The 21,274-nt window shown below is 43.9% G+C and overlaps 1 long non-coding RNA gene across 2 annotated transcripts; it reads right to left on the reverse strand.

Annotated features, from left to right (window-relative positions):
- Window positions 1-15,493: 15,493 nt before the first annotated feature.
- On the reverse strand, window positions 15,494-19,463 carry LOC110709107. Of its 2 annotated transcripts, none has more exons than XR_002508848.1 (6): window positions 18,860-19,463; window positions 18,241-18,350; window positions 17,604-17,748; window positions 17,169-17,252; window positions 15,971-16,165; window positions 15,494-15,851 (listed from the first exon to the last, which is right to left on the reverse strand). It is a non-coding gene; the product is annotated as an uncharacterized LOC110709107 (long non-coding RNA). The 2 variants fall into 2 exon arrangements; XR_002508847.1 differs by having other exon boundaries at window positions 15,495-15,851; window positions 15,971-16,150; window positions 18,860-19,448.
- Window positions 19,464-21,274: the final 1,811 nt, after the last annotated feature.

Raw genomic sequence — 21,274 nt, forward strand, 5'->3', positions numbered from 1 at the left:
TTCTGAAATGGCACCACGGAAGCACACGACACGACCTAGGTTAGTGATCAGCCGGTCACCGGGGACGGCTGAATCTAGGACTAGGAGTGTCGCCTGCCCTTTTCCGGACCCATCTTTGCCCTTTATACAAAGTCCGACTGTATCTGTGTCTATGCAGAGCAGGATGGCCAGAACGAAAAAGACAGCTAGGATCTCAAATTCAGACGGCTCCTCCCACAGGGTGCCGCTTAGTGAAACATCTGACCAGGCGCCAGATGTGGAAGTGAAACAAGGCGGCCTGGATGCCGGCAATTCTGTGGGGGGAGTCATAGTGACCCCTTCCCATTTAACAGTTAACAAATCTGCTCCTTTTCAAAGAGAGGAGGCGGGCCCCTCCGGGAGAGGGGAGGAGTCGTCCTCTTCGGACTCGTCGGAGGACGATTCCGAGTCAAGCTCTTCTGGCCATGCTTCTTTGGGTACAGAAGAGAAAAACAGCCGCCTGCAAGAGGCGAGACTTTCTCACGCAGTTGAGAAGGGGGACAATTGGGCGGAACCATCCGCCTCTTACCGAGAGCTAAATACCCCCTACTACTGCACGGTGCCTCGGGGCCGAATCACAGCCATGCAAGAGAAAGTGGAGAGCTTTATTGCAAACCACACCATGGGCCCCGATTTTCTAGTGTTTGTGCCGGATCCAGAAGACACAGTTGTCTGGCCGGCTGGTTCCAGTTATGATAGCGCCTGCTTTGGCTGCTACGAGGCGGCCATCAAGGCAGGGCTTCGCTTCCCATTACATCCGGCTGTTCAGCGGATTTTGGATGGGTATGAGTTGGGGTTATGGCAGTTAGCCCCAAACTCCTGGGTCAACGTACTCGGCTATGTGGCCGGGTGCGAACTGCACGGGGTGGAGCCGAGCTTCGAGGCTTTCGCCCATATGAACTATCTCAGCCGGACCCCTAAAACAGGCGGTACCGGCTGGTATCAATTGACAAGCCACAGGGGCTACCTCATGACAAGAGGTAAAGCAAACAAGTGGAAGGACTGGCGGAGCACCTTCCTCATCATTGAGAGTTCAGACATTGAGCTGAACAAGCGCTTCAATAGGTGGAACAGGAATCCGCCCCTTCTCGCAGGCGGCCGTAGCATGCCGCCTGTTCCCCCCAAGGCTAAGAAAGAGATCCTTGATAAAGGACTCTTTAAAGTAGAGTCGAGGGTCGACTCTACTTCAGGGGTACGAGAGCAAGTACCCCTGCACTGCGTCCTGAGCTTCAAGTGGCTCTATGACGAGTACTTTTTGGCCGCCTGCGGCCTCAGCAGTCGGTGCTCAAGAGGTAGTCGGCCTGTCGAATACTCTGTTGTTCCATACATTTGTTGTTTATCTTTTATTAACTTTGCTGTTTGTTTTTGCAGCTGACGCCATGAGCAAAATCACCGCCTCCAAAACTGCGGCGGCCATGTTGCGGGCCTCTATTATGTAACAAGCTTCAACCGACTCCCCCAAGAAGGGGGCACCCTTGGTGAGCTCCGAACCTTTCACCCTCTTTTTGGAGTGTTTATGCATATACTGACTTTTTTCTTCTTTTTTAGACGGGTGCTCCAAGAGCTTCATCTTCCCAACAGCCGGACCCCAAGGCCCGGAAGACGACTGTTGGGAGCTCTCCTGGTTCTGCCAGGAAACAGGTGGCGGCTGAGAAACAGCCGGCCACTTCTTCTAAAACTCCAACTGGGCCGCCTAGAGGTATGCAGTTGTCCTTGTAAATTTTAGACTTGCTCCCTTTGTTACTAAGTCTAATCCGTTTGTTTATGCTTGATGCAGCCGGCCCCCAGGAGCCTGACTTGGTAGAGATGGCCAAGTCTATGATCAGGGCAGTTCCTCCAGCCGAAAGGGAGGCGGTCAGGGGTGTCGGCACCCTTGACCTTGACGGGGTTGCAGGGGTCCTTGCTGAGGTATACTTAGCATATTTTTGAGTATTTGAATTTCTGGACGCCTGTTTTGTTTTTTGATTGGAAACTGACGCCTGTTTCTTTGTAATTAGGCCCTGCTCCGAGTGAACGGCCTTCGCAAGCCGCTTGATCGGAAGAACAAAGAGGTAAAGGCTGCAAAAGCTATGGCCGCCTCTGACTGTGATAAGGCAATGTTTCAAATTGCCCAAAATGAAGTTCTGACCATTGATATTCTTTATTATCAGGCGCAGGCTACCGCCGCTGTTCGGGCTCAGTTAGAGGCGGCCCAGAAAAAGAATGACGAGCTGGAGGCGACCATCACAAATCTCAAGGCCGAGCTGAAACCTCTTCGCCTGAAAATGTACTCTTACGAAGCCATGGAGAAATCCTTGGCCAGCGTAAAGGAACGCCTGGTGACCCAGAAGAAGAGTCTTACCCAAGAGCTCTCGGAAAAGGCCGAGCAAGAGAAGAAAGAGCTGGTCCGGGAGATGATGGAAGACTCCGCTCAAATCCAGCGCATGACCTGGGGCCGCCTCTTCCCCAGTGCCGACTTTGCCTCTTGGGAAAGAACGTACCGCCAGTGTTCGGATGCATATAATCAAGAGATCCTGGCGGCTGCTGAAGAAGAGGCGTTGGGGGAAGCGTTGGAGGAGGAGGAGGAGCCGGTAGTGGCGCTTGTGCCGCTTGGGGGTAAGGCATCAAAAAAGGATGCAGCTGAAGCCGAGTCCAGCAAGAAGAGTGCTGACCAGGCGGCAGCTGCTAATACTGAACTGCCCCCCTTCTTAAGCTTTATGTATTCTTTCCACGGCCTGCGTGCCGTTTGCTTTGTATTACCCGGCCAGGGGGCCGGGGCGTTGAATATTTTGCTGTTCTTTAATGACCGGCTTATTTTTAATGAATTTTTGGTCTACCTTCAAATTTGTCTAAGTATTCCATATCTAATATCCAATTGTTCACTAGACCGACTGTTTTACATGGCCGAACGTTGCAGACAGGTACTCATAGTTAGTACGCCGCCTATGCCCCTGGACGACTGGTTGTCTGTTTCCAGGATAAACGATCAGTCGGCCATTTATCCAATCAGTATTCGAACTATTTTGTCTGGATCCTTTTTAGGCAGGCGGTCCTGTCATTTGTAAATTTAACCTAGGAAAGTGGTCTGACCAAGTAAACATGAGTGTTACCTAGTCGCCAAGGAACTGAGTAGTAGAGATAACAAGCGGCAGGTACCGGTTGTTTCCCTTTATTCGCCAATGTTGGCTTTTAACTCATAATTTGTTAACCTAGCAGGAGTAGTGGTTAAGAGCCCCTGTTTGTTAAAAACAGGCGGACGACTCATACCTTTTAGGCTCCATACTAAGTTTGAGGGAGTGACTATAAGTTAACATAGGAGTTACTTAGTCTCCGTCACACTCTAGATTGAGTAGTAGAGGTACCAGGCGGAGGCCGGATGATCCCCTTGATTCGCCAATGTTTGTTGGCTATTAACTCAATAGGTTACCTAGTAGGAATAGTGGTTTGAGTGCCCCTGTTTGCTAAAAAACAGGCGGGCTACTCAAACCTTTTAGGTTCCATACCAAATTTGAGGGAGTGACTATGAGTTAACGTTGGAGTTACTCAGTCGCCGTCACTCTTGATTGAGTAGTAGAGGTACCAGGCGGCGGAGGCCGGCTAGACCCCTTGATTCGCCAATGTTTGTTGGCTATTAACTCAAGAGGTACCCCCTGCATTTATCCCAAGTAATACAGGCGGTCATCTGACTCAGATGTCAACTGCTACCACTGGTTTGGTTAGTGATAGAGTTATCCTTGTCTCAAAAACGGCTACGTGGTTGCCCTTGGGGACAGTCGTATAGGTGCCGTGTAATTAGTTTATAGAGCAATGTTCCACCCAAAAGGGAGCTGCTCTCTGCGACGAATTTCATCCGGAGGGATGCCGCCGGACGCCTGCTATGATGTTGGGACAGGTCGTATTAGTTTTGTAGATTTGATCAGTTGGCTTGGCGCCTGGTCTGATCATTCGGCCTGTGGCCTTGGTAAGTTCTTGGTGAACGTAGGTGCTAAGTAAAAGGAGGGTAGCCGCCTGTTAGGCACAGGGTCGGCCAGGCCCTAATCCTTTAACTAAGTATTAGGGGGGTGGCTATGTGTTTGGAACCAGTCGGCCATCTTCTTATGGAGAGTAGCCGACTATATGCCCAGACGACATGCCCCTATTGTGAGTAAAATACTCAATGGAGAGTAGCCGACTGTAAAGTTACAGACGGCATGCCCCTCTGAAGATAGAGTGAAAAACTCAATGGAGAGTAGCCGACTGTAAAGGTACAGACGGCATGCCCCTCGTAAGTAAAATTAAACACGGAGAGTAGCCAACTATTTGTTAGTAAGCGTGCCCCTCTTAGTACAAATTTGAATAGTAAGTGCACTTTTATTAAGTAGCTCTTGACTATTTACATCATTCAAAAGAAATATTTCTTAAGATTATCTACATTCCAAGTTCGAGGCAACGGTTGTCCGTCTGGTGTTTCCAGACGGTAGGTACCGTCCCTGACTTCCTCATAGATTCGGTAGGGTCCTTCCCAGTTGGGAGTTAGTTTGCCAGACTCATTAGCCCTACCAACTGCTTCCATTTTTCTAAGTATAAAGTCCTCTACTTTGAGTGGACGCCTGTGTACTTTTTTGTTGTATGATCTAGTCATTCTCAGGCGATAGATCTCATGGCGCAAGACAGCATTGCCCCTCTTTTCAGGAAGTGAGTCTAATGCCAGGCGCATGGCTTCCCAGTTTGCCTCTTCGTCATATAGCTTACTCGAAGAGTCGGCTTGTAGTGTTCTATTGGAAGTACAGCTTCCGCACCGTAAGTTAGGAGGAATGGAGTTTCTCCAGTCGCCCCTTTTTCAGTCGTCCTAATGGCCCAGAGAACATGTGGTAGTTCATCCGCCCATAGGCCGCCTGCTCGTTCAATCTTTTTCTTGAGACCGTCTGAGATGATTTTATTAAAGGCTTCTACCTGGCCGTTTGCTTGTGGACGGCCGACAAATGCAAAGTAGTTTGCAATTCCTTGGTCACCCAACCAGCTTTTGAGAACAGGCGTCTCAAATTGGGGACCATTATCAAAAACCATAGACATGGGAACCCCGAACCGAGTGATGACATTTCTCCAAATGAATGAAATTACATCTTTCGTCTTGATTCCCTTTACAGCCTCTGCCTCTACCCATTTAGTGAAGTAGTCGACGGCAACAAGTATGTACCTCCTTCCGCCTGTAGCAGGCGTATATGGACCCAGAATGTCCATGCCCCACTTAGCAAACGGTAGTGGGCTGTGAATGGTAGTGAGGTCAGTAGCCGGACGGTGAATTAGTTTGCCAAACCTTTGGCACTTGTCACATTTTTTCACCATCTCCATTGCATCTGCTTCCAAAGTAGGCCAAAAGTAGCCCTGCCGCCTTGCCCTTTGAGCAAGCATCCTACCACCTATATGAGAAGCACAGTAACCAGAGTGAAGATCGTCTAGTATCTCTCGTCCCTTTTCTGGAGTAACACACTTTAAGAAGGGTTGAAGGTACCCCTTTTTGTGAAGTTCTCCCTTTATCATTTCAAAACAGGTGGCCCGTTTTTTCAGTGCTGCCGCCTGTTGGGTATCATCCGGCAGTGTACCGTTTGTCAGATATGCCCTGATTGAATCCATCCAGGTTGAGCTTCTGTCTAGGATTCCAATAGGGTTTTCCTCGATGCTTCTCTCCTCCATTACTTCCCAAAAAACAGTTCGAGGAGTATCAGAGGAGGCGGATGATGCTAATTTTGACAGTGCATCCGCCTGGTTGTTTTCTGATCTCGGCACTTGGATCAGATGGAAATCCTCAAGGGAGCCGACTGCTTGTCGGACCGCCTGTAAATACTTGATCATGGCCGGATGGGTTGCTTCGTATTCGCCATTGTACTGACTCACTATCAATTGAGAATCGGAACAGGCGTCTATCTTTCTTGCCCCTGCCGCCTTGCACATGTGGATCCCGGCTAGTAAAGCTTCATATTCTGCCTCATTGTTTGAAGCCTGAAAACTGAAGCGTAGAGCATACTCGTACTTGTCGCCCTCTGGCGACTGACATATGACGCCTGCTCCACAACCATTTGAAGTAGAGCTTCCGTCCACATATACCTTCCATACTTGGTCTGGAACTTGAGAGTCAGGAGGACGAGTCATCTCTACAATAAAATCAGCAAAGGCTTGCCCCTTCACTGCTTTTCTAGGCTCGAATGTAACTTCGAGGCTCTGTATTTCTATGGCCCATTTGATCATTCGGCCTGACGAATCCATGATGGTCAGTGGCCGCTTGATAGGTTGGTCTGTATACACGACGACTGCATGTGCCAAAAAGTAGGGCTTCAATTTTTTAACAGCCATGAAGAGTGCAAGACCAAATTTCTCCACTAGGGGATACCTCAACTCGGCATTTTTCAGTACGTGACTGACAAAGTAGACCGGGAGCTGACAGCCGTCCCTTTCAGCAAGGAGAACAGCGCTTAACGCATGATCAGAGACGGCCAGGTACATGTAGAGAACCTCTTTGGGCAAAGGGCTGACCAGCCTCGGCAAGGAATGCAAGTGAACTTTTAATTTCTGGAAGGCGGCCTCAGCATCCGGCCCCCATTCAAACATTGCCTTTTTCTTAATTGCCTGGAAAAAGTATAGGCATTTGTCGCCTGATCGGCTTAGAAATCTTCCCAAGGCCGCCAGACAACCTGTTAACTTCTGAACCTCTCGGATGGTACGAGGCGACTGCATGTCAATGACCGCCTGCACCTTCTCAGGGTTCGCCTCTATTCCTCTCTGATTGATAAGGAATCCGAGAAATTTCCCAGACTCAACTCCAAATACACATTTCTTGGGATTGAGCATGACATGGTGCCGCCTGAGTGTGGCGAAAGTTTCTCGGAGGTCCGACAGATGATCTTTCTGAAGTTTAGTCTTGACAATCATATCATCAATGTATGCCTCGACGTTTCTCCCAATCTGATCAAAGAACACAGTGTTTATCATTCGTTGGAAGGTAGCCGGGGCATTTTTAAGATCAAACGGCATGACCGTGTAACAGTATAACCCCTGATCAGTGACAAAGGCCGTCTTCTCCTGATCTTTCTTCCATAAAGGAATTTGATGGAAACCAGAATAGGCGTCCATAAAACTCATCAAGGCATGGCCGGCTGTTGAGTCGACCAGGTTATCAATTTTAGGCAGAGGGTAACTGTCTTTGGGGCACGCCTTGTTTAAGTCTGTGTAGTCTACACACATTCGCCAGGTGCCATTCGGCTTTTTAACAAGCACCACATTTGCAATCCAGTCTGGGAAGTAACATTGCCGAATGAACCCTGCATCAAGTAATTTTTTCACTTCGGCGGCTGCCGCCTGACTTCTTTCTTCGCCATGGTTTCGTTTCTTCTGCCGTACCAGCTTCTTTTTTGGATCCACAACCAGTTTATGTACCGCCAGATCAGGACTAATGCCTGGCATTTCATGGACTTCGAATGCAAAGATGTCCTTGTATTCTTTCAAGAGTTTGTGAAACTAGTCACCAAGGTTTCTCAGAGCAGTCGTCCCAACTTTGACTGTTCGGTCAGGACGTGAGTCGTCTAAGATAAGGTCCGCATGCTCACCAGCCGGCTGAGGGCGGAACTCATCCGACCGCTCCTCTGCCAATGATTGCTATTTTCTTTCTTTTCTTGCGGCCCCTGTCTGGGATGCCTTTCTCTTTTTGCCGCCTGCTTCTTGAACAGGCGCACTCTCCTTGACATTGTCAAGGTCTGTTTTTTCACCGCTTGACCCAGTGGCCATAACAGTGGGCTTGACATCCGAGAGATAGCACTCTCGGGCCATCCTCTGATCTCCCCTTAGGGAGCCGACTGTTCCATTATCCCTCTCAAACTTGAGCAACATAAGAGATGGGATTATAACAGCCTTGGAATTATTCAGGGTTGGTCGACCCAGAATCATGTTGTAGGCCGAGAGTTCCTCTACTACTAGAAACCGAACTACCATGTGTCGTCCTTCCCCTTTTTCGCCCAGGCGGATGGGTAAATCTACTCGTCCCAGTGGGTGGAAGACTCCTCCTCCAAACCCTACTAAAGGGTGGGAGGCCGGATGTATGCAATCAGTCTGATATTTCAGTTTCGACAGACATTTGCTACTGATGAGATCTGAGGAGCTTCCGGTATCTATGAGGATTCGTCCAACTCTCTGGTTGGCCACTTTACATTCAATGACGATAGGGTCGTCATGCGGCCCTCTTACCCCTCCTAGATCTTCTTCAGTGATGACAATCTCAGGAAATGAATATTTGGACGGCCGTTCTTGGTGAACGGAATTTACATCTAACCGCCTGATATTGTCTTTGTTGCCCCTAATAGTGGGGCCGCCTCCTGAGAAGCCGCCTGCAATGGTGTAGACGACTGCATCATCTGTATCGGAGCTGTCGGCCTGTTGATTCTTTTTGACCGACTGCTTTTTTGAGGAAGTGTTCCCCGTAGATTTCTTGACATAAGTGGCAAGATCACCTTGCTCAGCCAGGCGGTCTAGGTACCGCATGAGACTGATGCAGTCATTGGTGTGATGACCAACATCATCATGATAAGCACAGAATTTATCTTGGTTCCGGTTGTTTGCAGAACCCTTCATGGGGACCGGCTTCTCAATTGAGATCCGTCCCTTGATTTCTTTTAGGATAAACTGGTTATCCTTGTTAAACGCATACTTTGGGGAGTATGGTTTGAATTCTTTTTTCTTTTTCTGGGCCGGCTGTTTAGAGGAATCAGCCGCCCAGACCTCTTTTCTTTTCTCATCTTTGTTTGACGACTGTTTCTGTCGTCCTTCTCTTTTGTCGAACCTTTTCCCGTCCGACTGTTTTATCGTACAAAGATCAGTCGCCTGTATATAGGCTTCTGCTTCAATCAAGGCCTCTTGAAGAGTCGCCACCCTTTTTCGAACCAAATCAAATTTGAAGGTAGACCCGTCTTTGAGACCTCTGAAAAAGTCAGTATAAGCTACCTCATCCGGTAACCCTTGAATCTGTATTCTCATCAGGTTAAACCGCCTGATGTAAGAACGAAGCCCCTCCTTCTCGCCCTGCTGAATTGTTCCCAAATCAAGGGTCGTTTTCTTCGCAGGGATGTTCATGGCGAAGTTGGAGGCAAATAAGTAAGCAAGCGTCCTGAAGCTATTTACACAACCAGTCGGCAGGTTGCCGAACCATTGCTGTGCGATTCCTTTGAGAGTCGCTGGGAAACACTTGCACCAAGTGGGATCATCCAATCCTTGAAGGTACATCAGGTTGGTGAATGCCATCAGATGGTCTTCTGGGTTAGTAGTGCCGTCATAGGCGCCTACTAGTACATTTTTCACTTTGGCCGGCTGAGCGGCTTCAGTAATTTCCTTGGAGAAGGCCGACGGCTGTTCACCAAGTCTAAGCAACCGTAGCTGCCAGTCCATAGGTTGGACGTTTTTTGCTACAGGTCCACCAAACGGAGGTGGCTGCAAAAAATACTGTTGTTGCGGCACAAATGGTAAGTTTGGTACCGCCTGGTCGCTATGAAAGCCGGACTGACGGGAGGTGCCGCCTGACTTACTCTCATGATACGACTGAGTATGCCTCATCGAGGCATTTCGCAGACTGTCTTGAAAGTTTGAAGTAGAGGCCGACTTTGACAATCGGTCACTCTTCTTCTGCTCTAGCAGTAGCCGAGCATCTGTGAATGTTTGCTTCGACCCGTCCGCCTGAATATGACGAACAGGTTTCCTATTTCCTGTAGGATAACGGAATTTTGTGAAATCAAGGGCAGGTGGCTCCCGCTTCCTAGATTTAGGATGAGGAGTCGCCTCTCGCCCTTGAACTGGCTTCCTCTTCAGTGAAGTGGAGGGTTTCTTGGCCGACTGCTCCTTGACTGGAGCAGGCGGCTTCTTGTTGATCAACTCTTGAATCTCTCCCTTGAAGTCCCTCATGAAGGTCATGAGTTCGTTCCTTGTGATGGGAGCAGACCCATCAGTCGGCTGTTGCCGAACAGGCGGTGCGCCTGCTGGCTCGCTTCCTGTTTGAAGATGCTCCCGTTCCCTCCTTTCGGTATGACGGGTACGTCGGGCCCTTAGGGTCCCGTCTAAAGCTGTATGAGCTTCAACTTCAAATTCACTTTCGGTATCATGGTCCGACTGAACTTGAGGGTCGTCTAGGGGATGCCTCTCTTCAGGAGTCGGTACAGACTTGGATGCCATCTCAGAAGTACTCTCCCCACAGACGACGCCAAATGTTTCGGGGTTTTTTGATGTCCTGCGGGAGAGTTACAATTCCGAGACTGGAACCGGACGCCTGTACCTGCAAAATAACGGAGACTCCTAGGAGCTCCGCCTCCAACGGTCAAGTTAGTACTTGATTAAGGAGTAATTAATGCAGAAATTAAAGTGATTAGGTCTCTCTAGGTGAGAGTGATTAACGTAGGTAATCTGCTTTGTTAGCGAGATCAGCCGGTTATTACTGTGTGTAATTAATGTGTTTTTTCCGTAATGTTTCTGTTCTCTTTTTGTGATCCCCTTAATGAGGATTAAGGGAGGTATTTATAACCTTGGGAAACGTGCCCATCCTAGGTTTAGGTAAACCTAGGGCCGATTGGGCTTCCCTCGGAAGTTGGGCCTGGGTGGCCGGTTTCTCCATTAGGCATGGAGTATGCCACATGTCTTGACATAACAGGTCCAAGGTGGACGAATAAGCGCGTGCCACGTGGGAAGCCCTGGCTGTTCCAATTATAGGGACACTTGGCAGGACCTGATTGGTCCACGTGGCGCATTCCGATTGGTAGGAGCAAAATCCCCTAATCATTATGGAGTATTATTGATATCCCTCTTTGGACCACTTCTGCCCAAAAATTATTCTCCTTGACCCTATTATCAAAACTATTGAGTTCTTTTTCCCCAGAAACATGATGAACGAGGAGGAACTTAAAACCTACCGTGAGTTTCAAGCCACCCACTCATACGTTTCTCTTCAAACTCTTATGACACAATCACCTCAAAAAAAGTGTTAGACATCCCAGTATCTTCACAGAGAAACCCAGCTCATGGTTGGCCTAAACTTTAAGGAGTGGCAGTGACCACTGCTCACACCTCCTCAAATTCAGAGGAAATGGGAGAGGAAAATCTGAACATGGAGGGAGAGTTAAGCTCTCCAGCATCTGTTGAATCATTCAACACAGCACCCTCCTCAATTTCCTCTGACTCATTGTTGCCTGCTCTAAACCTGAGTAAAATGGAAATAGCATCCAGTGATGAATCCTCGGACTTTGAGCAACAATACCACACTCATGAGGAAAAGAAGATGTTGTTCAAGAGAAGGAAGGGTCGTAGGTTTTCTGAAAAGGGAACAAGAAGGAAGGGTTGGAGTCCATGTGTAGAGGAAGATCTCAAAAGAGTGTTCAAAATGGATACATACAAGTGAAAAGGACAGCTGAAGGTGAAGAAGGAGGAGTGGTGGAGGGGAAAAGGAGCAAACTGGATCATGTGCAGCAGGTGTGCGACAACTTCAGATTTGGGGTTAGCAAAGATGATGACTTGTGGGAGAAGCTCATGGAGATTGATGAAGGAAAATCATCCACAAAGATACAAGTGCTCAGGATAGCAGCGAAAGAAGACCAAATGGACTCGGATGGAGAAGTTTCGAGAAAGGATCCCTTTGCTCCAAATGAAGAAGGCGCGGTTGGCCAACAACCTTTGGGTGGAAAATGAATGTCCTAAGGTGGAATTGTAGGGGAGTGAGTGATCTAAACTCCCCAATTTTCCCAGTAATTAGATCACTAACGGCTAGGATAAATGTAGATGTTGTCTCCTTAAGTGAAACTAAATGTAATTTTGAAAGTTTAATCACCATGTTTAGTAGAATGGGATTTGTAGGAAGTACGGGGTGCAATGCTAATGCCAGCAAAGGAGGTCTGTTCCAAGGCTGGTCGAATAGGGTGTGTCTACAGGTGGTGGAAGTCCACCCTTTTGTCATTTTGTGCTCTATTAATCTACCTGAGGTGTTAAATATTATATAGCCTGTGTGTATGGTAGTCCTTATCTGAAATCTAGGGAAGAAGTGTGGTTAAAGTTGCATGAACTTATGATTAAATATAAAGGAAAAACAGTGTTGTTAGGAGATTTCAACTAATTGGATTCTCTTGACCAAAAGCTAGGGGGGAGAGATTGTATCCCTGGTTTAAACATGTTTGTGAATTGGACAATAGATAACAAAATTTTTGGGGTACCATTCACAGGACTTAAATACACATGGTGTAATTATAGGAAAGAGGATCCAATTTATGAACAACTGGATAAGGCTTATGCAAATAATGAATGGAGAGCAACTTTCCCAGATGCCATTATGTTGAACCTCCCAATCATGTTTTTTGACCATGGCCCTCTGATCCTCCAACTAGAACATAAAAGGAATAAAAGATGTACCCTACAAAATGGAAGCCTGGTGTATGAAGTTGGAGGAGGTGAAGGAGCTAGTTAATTCTTCTTGGGCACAAAACGTGCAAGGATATCCTATGTTTAGTGCCCAGAGAAGGATTTCAAGGTGCTTAAAAGAGCTAAAACATTGGTTCCTACGCTATAAAAATACCCATGAGGTAGGGAACTGACAGAAAGTGCAAGAACAGTTTGAAGTTGCCCAAAGGCTGGGAGATATAGATGCACTTCAGAGAGGGGTCGAGATAGAACAAAGGAAATTATTGGAGGAAGAAGCTACTATGAAGTGGATCTTTTGGAAACAAAGAGCCATATCCAAGTGGAATTTGTATGGGGACCAGTCCACTGCCTTCTTCTTTAAAAGTGTGAAACAAAGAGCATCCAAGATGGAGATAAGGGCCTTACAGAACGCCCAAGATGAGTGGGCCACAGATAAGAAAGCTATGTCTAATCAATTTTTCTCCCATTTTGTTGCAATGTATGAAGGTCCTCAACGTTCCATGGAGGAGACCCATCATAGAGATGGCCTAATCAAAGAATGGCTACAAGACATCCCTAAGCTAACTTCAGATCAAATCTTGTGGCTTGAAAGGCCTTTTTTAGAGAAAGAAATAAAGGCAGCAGTGTTTGCTCCTCATCCCCTGAAGTCTCCAGGTCCGAATGGAGCCCCTCCACTTTTTTTCCAGGAGAACTGGATGGCAATCAAGAAGGAGATCATCAAAGGAGTCCAACACTTCTTCAGAACATGTAATATGCTTAAGGAGGAAAATAAAACATTTATAAATTTGATCCCCAAATTGAAGCAACCTGCAAAAGTAGATGAGTTCCGTCTAATAAGCCTATGCAATTCTTTTTATAAAATCATCTCCAAGTGCTTTGTGAATAGGCTTAAGGGTAATTTAGCTAGCATTATTGGAGGCTTCCAAAATGCTTTTGTCCCGGACAGACTTATGATTGACAACTGTTTTGTGGCTCATGAGATTCTGAATCATGTCAAGCATAGAAAGAAGGGTGGCATTTTTTAAGCTATTCTCAAGTTAGATATAAGTAAGGCTTATGACAGAGTAGCCTAGGACTTTGTGGATAAGGTTCTAATCCAGATGTTCTTTCCTTTAACCTGGAGGATGTTGATAAAGAAGTGTATTTCCTCAGTATCCTACTCAGTTTTAGTTAATGGGGAACCAACAAGTTTCTTCTAATAAAGCAAGCTAATGCCCTGATCACCAGGTTCTGGTGGAGATCTAGTTCAGAGGGGGGATACTTAAGTTGGAGAAGATCTCATGTACTGCAGCTACATAAAAACGAAGGAGGAGTTGGACTTAAAAACATAGAGTATATCAATACTAGCCTCCTCATGAAACAAAGTTGGAGAATGTATAAGAACCCAAATAATCTAGCCAGTAGAATGTTCATGGCAAAGTATGGGAAGGATCCAGTGAGCCTGGGAATAAAGTCTCAAAGGTTAAAAAGGGGTTCTTGGGCAGCTAAGAGTCTGGTTCAAGCAGCCTACTTTCTCACGTCAGGCATTGGAAGAAGGATAGGGAATGGAAGAAATACTCTTGTGGATTAGGATATTTGGGTAAAACAAAAGAAGATCAAAGTCAAGCAAGGAGTAGTTAATGCACCAGGAAAAGTGAGTGATCTGATAACATCAGACAAAAGATGGAATGCAAGACTAATCTGGAATTCTTTTGAAGAGAGTACAGCTAGGGAGATCCTTTCAATCCACCTTTCAGAGCAGAAGACAGAGGATGGATTCTAGAGAAGCAAGGAGAATACACATTCAAGTCTGGATATTGGCTACAAATTGCTAACCAATGAGAAACAGCTTGGAGGCCAAACAACAAGTTGTTTTGGAAGAAATGGTGGAGATCACCACTACCACCTAAAATAAAGCTATTCATGTGGAAGCTAGCACATAATATTATCCCTACCAAAGAAAATCTTGGGAAAAGGGGTATAAGAATTGAATAGAGTTGTGTCCTCTGCAAAAAGGAGCCTGAAACTATGAACCATCTGTGTTATGCACTGTGAAATTTCCAGGAGGATGTGGCTAGCCTCCACTCTAGGAATTAATTCTTTATCAGCCAATCATTTGTCTTGCAGGGAATGGGCAGCGGATTTGGTTAGCTATTGCATGGATAATTTGCAGGAGAGTCCTACAGTGCTAGTGAATTTTGTGGCAATTTTGTGGGCAATTTAGCTACATCGCAATGGAATCATCTTCAAAGGCGTGAGTGTCAACCCCCCAAGGATCATTGAGGCAACACAGTTACACGCTCAGGAATGGGGAAAATCCAAGGAAGAGAAAAGACCCTCTGCAGCAAGGAGCAGAGACCAGGAGCGGGATGCAGCCTCCTAGTAGTTTGGCAGATAGGAAAAGCATCGACAGGACCAATCATTAGCATTTTTGTTGATGCGGCTTGGAAGGAGCAGAAAGGAGCTAAAGGTAGGGGGTGGAAATCAGCCATAGCCTGGGTTGCAGAGGACCAACATCTAAGACATATCCAAGGAGCAGCTAGAGTCTTTGCAGCATCCCCTCCACAGACTAAAGCTACGGCTATCCTTCAGACAGTTAAACAGGTGCCAACAAGCTTCAACATCAAGTCGGACTCTTCACAAGTGGTTAAAGCAGTGCGGAGGAAGACATAAAAATTTTAGTCCAAGATATAAGAAGAGAGGCTGAAAAGAGAGATTACCTAGTATGTCTTAAGCTAGATAAAAGGAATGTGTCTTTAGCTCACAATCTGGCTGTTAAGACTACACTAGTAGAAAAAAGCATTTGGCCATCGGTTCAAAACCCCCCTATGCCACCGGTTTTGAACCGGTGGGCATTTGGGGGGGTGGCAATAGTCTGATGCAAAGCCACCTGTTCAAGACCGGTGGCAAAAACTAGTATTGCCACCGATTAACCGGTGGCAATAACCCTTGGCGCTTTTTTTGGTAAAGGTTATTGGCACCGGTTCCTGTTCAAAACCGGTGCCAATAATGGCAAAAAAAAAATAAAAAAAAAATTTTTTTTGCATTTTTTTTCACTTAAATTGATATAAAAACACTAACATATACATAAACTTACATATTTTTATAAAAAAATGATGTAATATTACAATTTTTGTCCAAAAAAATAAAATAAAATACCAGGTTACAAACAAAGAGGCTGCACAGTAGCAGAACAACGCCATGAACATGAACAAGGCGCTCTGAAGTGCCCCTGCTGTAAATCCCACTAAACTAAATTGTACAGCCTTGCATAAAAAAGACAGTACTCTTTTCTGCAGATCAAATTCTCTATAACGATAACTTGCTTCAAATATGTTGTTTGGGAGCTTCTGCAGTCTGTTCTGTAGATCAGAGCTGAAGGTATTGGCATATGAGCAGCAAGGAGCGTGCACGCTACTACTGTGAGTACATTTATAAGTGCTAAATTCCATTCCTCCTTTATTCTGTTACAAACAAACACAAAAACTTTGGTCAGACAGTTGTTTGATGATTGACATTGTAAGCAATGAGATTGTTACATCAGAGGGAATGGAACTTATGAAAGAGTCAATCACTATTATACCTGCCCTTCCGGTTTTTCAGTTTAGACCGAACAGAACAAGCTATAGTGACAAACTGCTCGAACAAAAGCTTATGCAGAAACGAAGGGTCTGCCATTATCCTTGTGAGGCAGCAGCTGCAACAGCAACCCAGCCTTGCGAGGCAGCAGCAGCAGCCTTGCGAGGATGTTCTGCAATTCAAACTTGAACAATGGAACCTGTGATTAAGATGATGATAATAGTTGATTCCAATAAAATAAAATAAATCTTAAAAAGAAATCAAGGAAATCAAGATACATAAATCTGGTAAACAGACTAACTAATTCTATCAAAGCCTGAATCAATTAGCATGAAGATGTTCCCTTGCTCTTTTTTTGACAGAGTTTGAGACCACCTTTTTTTTTGACAGAGTTTAAGACAACCTTATACTACAAGAAACTGAAACACGACATATCTTGGTGTGCAATAACAACCAAAAACAAACATATTCAAGTAGTTCTACAGGTCAAAATTATAGTTAAGCTTTTTATTTTCCCTTACCAAAACAAACCTATTCAACCGGAAAACCATAAAGAGTACTGATAGATAAATTGTCTAATATTCTAGATAACACTATCAAGAAATCTCCCAATCACTAGAATAACTAAGCCACAATCCTTTGTTATGGCCCCTCACTTCAATCATCCTTACTAATTACTACGGGGACCATATAAAATGAACCAGAAATGAAGAAAAGAAATAAAATGTGTTCATATCAGTTCTTTTAACTTGAGCAAAAACCTGGCATTAATCCAGTCAATGGTGAGGAGGATAACTCATGAACCATTTGAAACATAAACAAATCAAATAACCAATAAATTCCACTCTCTCAATCTGCCTATCAGCAAGGAAAGAAAGAAGCCATCACATTACAGGTTACCAGCAGTTCATGTCCACAATATTTCTTCTCAAAAACTGCAAAAACATTCAAATCATCCCAACTCCCAAGCAAATTTTTACAAACGAAACAAACCATAGATCACATGAACAATACATCAATGTAGCATTGTCATTTAAAAGAAAATTATACAATATTATACAATCATCAATTATGTACTCCGCATTTACGAGCCAATTCAATATGTATGAACACTATATCAAATGTGAAATTATAATAAGGGATTAAGGGAACAATGGGACAGCCTTACATAGTACACAAATACACAAGAGTCTCACAACTACCTGATTTCGGGACCGTGACATCTGAAGGTCTGGTGCCCCGGCCTGAGGAGAAGTATTAGTTACATTCTCTCCTTGTGATGGTACCTAAAATCAGCACAATTTCATGACGACATTATTACATTTATAAACTTGACATTTGAAGTTGATCATACAAATATTGTAATAAACCCCAGTTAAAAATTCTGAAAATCAAGGGTATTCCAAATTCACAATTTTCTTTTTATAGATTATTAATACATTAACACAAGTAGGGTTCTTGGTATTACAATCGAAACATGTCTGTCACACATTAACACAACAACCTAATCAATTCCAAATCAATTCAAACCAAAACAAATCAGAATTCCAGGAAATTGAAGCCCAATCTGAACCAGATCCTAACCCTAAAAACACAATTCAGCAACCAAAAAAAAATCGAAAAAAAAATACAAGTACCTTATTCTCGGATTTAAGCAGAGGACTCAAGAAGAGATAGAGAAATGGAGTGGGCTGGCGAATCGCGACCACAGTCACCTTAATCACCTTGGTGCCGTGAAGAGAACATGTTCATCAACCTCATCACAACATAACCCCAACCAAGCTACAGTATGCACGAATCACACAAAGCTAAATTAAGTTCAAAAATAAACTAAATCTTCCTTCCAAAGGACAATGACAACATAGAAGACTTGTAACGGTGAATTGAAGATACTTTTAAAAGTGTAACTATCTGTTACTTGTCATCCTCAATACTTGAGTAAAAATCAAAGAAACAGACAAGCAGCAAATAGCAGTAGTCTTTCTAAAGAAGCCTCTAAGTAACAATCATTTAGTCAAGACTTCAACGCTGACTTTCAAGCTAGTGATGCGACAACTCAATCTAGACAAAAAAAAAAACTAATTTATCACCATGACAACTCATTCATAATTACACTCTTCATAAAACAGTACAATTAACAACAATAACTATACTCCGGGATATAAAAAAACCAAATTAATATAATCTCAAGTAAAAAAAAGATAGATCACAGCTTAGAATACTTCAAGAATCAAAACATCATATCCAACAAATTCCAGCAATATTGTGACTCACATTAGAGCCGGTGTCTACTTTGATATCAGCTGTGACATTGTTGTTTTTCACCTGAGTACTCACATCACCAAAAACAGTTCACCTTTCTTTGTTCCAGTTGAAGTAATAGCCTGCAAAAAACACATAAAATCTTTAATATTAGTAATGAAAGGTTGAATTTCACACTACGCGAATAACGCAATGACATGCAGCACCAGCAGCAGCATCACAATTACTATACTATTAGCATTAGCTAGCAAATTAATCACAAATTAATCAAATAGCAGCATTATATCATAATAACTCGGGTTATATTCTATCGAAGTAATTGCAAAACACATCAATTGCAAAATATACACAATGCAAGCAAACAGCGGAAGCATATCGGCATATAACCAATAGAACTCTATAAACCGGCAAAATAATCACGAAACTAGCAAATTAATCACGAAATTATCAAATTTGACTAATATGCTATAACAATATTTATAAGCTAATCCAAATATTACACCACAATCACAAAATTGAAGAGCATTATAGCTTAAAATTGAACAGTAATAACGAATTTCAGACAAAAAAAGTGGAAAAAAAAAGTAAATAAAAATCAGAAACCCTAGATCTCAAATCGAAGAGCACATACCTTCGTGAAGAATCCCACCACATCTGCAAAGATCTGGCACCAGTAAATAAATAGACTGTCAATTACGATGGTGGTGACAACATTCACAACCGCCGTCATCCTCAAATCCTGAATTCCCCATTAGTGCTGCCAAGGGAGGAGTGAAAGAAAGAATAGTGGAGCGGCGGTAGATGGGGCGGCGGTAGATGGAGCAAGAGGAGGCAAGTGAAGAGAGAGAAAGGAAAGTTTGAGCAGAGAGAAGAGAGAGGAGACGGAGAAATCGAGAAGAGGGAGAAAACAAAGGAGAGAGTACGAGAAGATAGAAGAATAGCTAAGCTAATATAATTAAGAGATGAGGCGCGTTTTTTTTTTTTTTAACAAAGCCACCGGTGGCCTTTACCATTTATGCCACCGGTTCAGTTTGAACCGGTGGCAATTTAAATATATATAATCCCGCCCATTTTTTAAGCCATGAGTTTTCGAAAATCGGTGGCCATTGAGCGGTGCCTTTTTATATTTTTCTACTAGTGCTAGAATCTCTGAATAGTGGGGTGCCTACCTTCTCTGTCTGTCTTAAAATAAAAATAAAAGTGTAAAGTTCAATCATAGATAAATTAAGTTAGAAAGAAAAAATTGAAAAAAGTATAAGGTATGTACAAAATTTAAGAATAAATTAGGAAGTACAGTGAATAAAGTTAAAAAAGTGAGGCTATAATGGTATTTACATATCATCTAAAAATAGAAACAGGAACAACATTTTGGTTCTCCAAAATAGAAAAACGGGAACTATATTATGGGACGGAAGAAGTCTGTTTTTATTTCCCCCTTCACACTCGGATACTTTTGGATTATATTATCCATTAAAAAAAGGTCATACCGGATCTACAAATGAAATTGAAATTAACTACAAGTGTTTCCTTCATCAAAGCTACATACAATCGTTGAATAGAGCTTAAACTGTGATATATTTGTCACACCAATTGCTGGAATATACAACCTTTTTAGAGTGATGGGTCTAATGATTTGTTGTGGTCATAAGGATGATTTTTTTTTTCTAATTTGATCACACGTATTTGAAAATTGACAATCATTGTGATCTCAAATAAATATTTACTAACAATCTGATAATAGGGCAAAAAATGAATTTTTTTTAGCCTAACACACAAAAAAGCCTAAAGAAAAACAAAAAACTTAAGGGTTCGTTTGGTATCGTTGTTTTTTAAGTTTTTTTTTTTTAAATTATGTAATATACTACCTCTATTTCGCATTACTCGTAACATTTGTCAATACTCGCAATAAATGTTTTTTTTTTCCTTTTTTAGTAAGTTTTTAACCGCGAAATGACAAAATTACCCTTACTTTTTTTAAATACATCCTAATTAAACTACAAATCTAATCTCATTGCACTAATCCCAAGATTAATTAATTTCACCCTCATCCCCATTATTTTTCTCTCTTCTCCGCCAATCCCATTTTCATGGTGGGCTCGTGGGTTCAGAGCGGTGAGTTCAGATCGGTGTAGTGGTTTTCGGTGGGGTTCGTCAATGGTAGGTTGGTGGTTTCATATCGTGGGTGGTTTCAAATCGGTGGGTTCATCGGTGATTTCAAATCGTGGGTGGTTTTTGTTTCGAGGTTTTTTTGGAATCCCTCGGGACACTGGTCACGTTCTTGCTGGCAATGAGGCTTGACACCTGCAAAACAACGAATATTCCGTCACCGGAATATTTGCCTCCGACGGTTAAGTTAGTAACCGGAAAACGGAAAGGGTAGAGAGAGAAAGTAGAGAAAGAGGCTGAAGCTCTTAGGTGCTCTATTGAATATTATGTCACAATCCACCCCTCCCATCATAAATGAATGGGGTATTTATTGGGGTGGGAATTTGTGCCTCTTTAGGGTTTGTGCCCTAAATTTTCGTGTCTTGATTGACTGCGTAATCAGGTATTAACACATGTCACCTGGGGCGCCGTTTTGCGGCTTTCAACAAGAATCTCGGGATTTGGGCCCTGATGTAAGATATCCTTTTTTCTCTCATTCGAAGTGCTCTTTGTGAGCTTATTACACGTGCTGTCATCTTCCCATTGGGACACGTGTCACCCTTTGATTGGGACACGTGTCACTATGAGATTGGACCACGTGTAAGGGGTATTTTTACCCTAAACAATTTTAAATTGTGAGTGATTTTTAGATCGGTGGTTTTACATCGTGGGGTTCGTCGATGATTTTAGATCGTAGGTGGTAGGTTCAAATCGTGGGGTTTGTCGATGGTAGGTTCGGTGCTGCGGCTGGGTGGTGGTGCATGGGTTCGATTTTTTGTGGTGCCTGGCGGTTTTGGTGTTGTATTGGGTGGTGGTCTGGTGGTAGTGGGTGGTTTAGGTGTTGTTGTGTGGTGGTGGTAGGTGGTTTAGGTGTTGTTGTGTGGTGGTGGTGCAGTGGGTG

The sequence above is a fragment of the Chenopodium quinoa genome, unplaced genomic scaffold (assembly GCF_001683475.1).
Source record: "Chenopodium quinoa cultivar QQ74 unplaced genomic scaffold, ASM168347v1, whole genome shotgun sequence".
In the NCBI taxonomy this organism is placed as follows: Eukaryota; Viridiplantae; Streptophyta; class Magnoliopsida; order Caryophyllales; family Amaranthaceae; genus Chenopodium; species Chenopodium quinoa.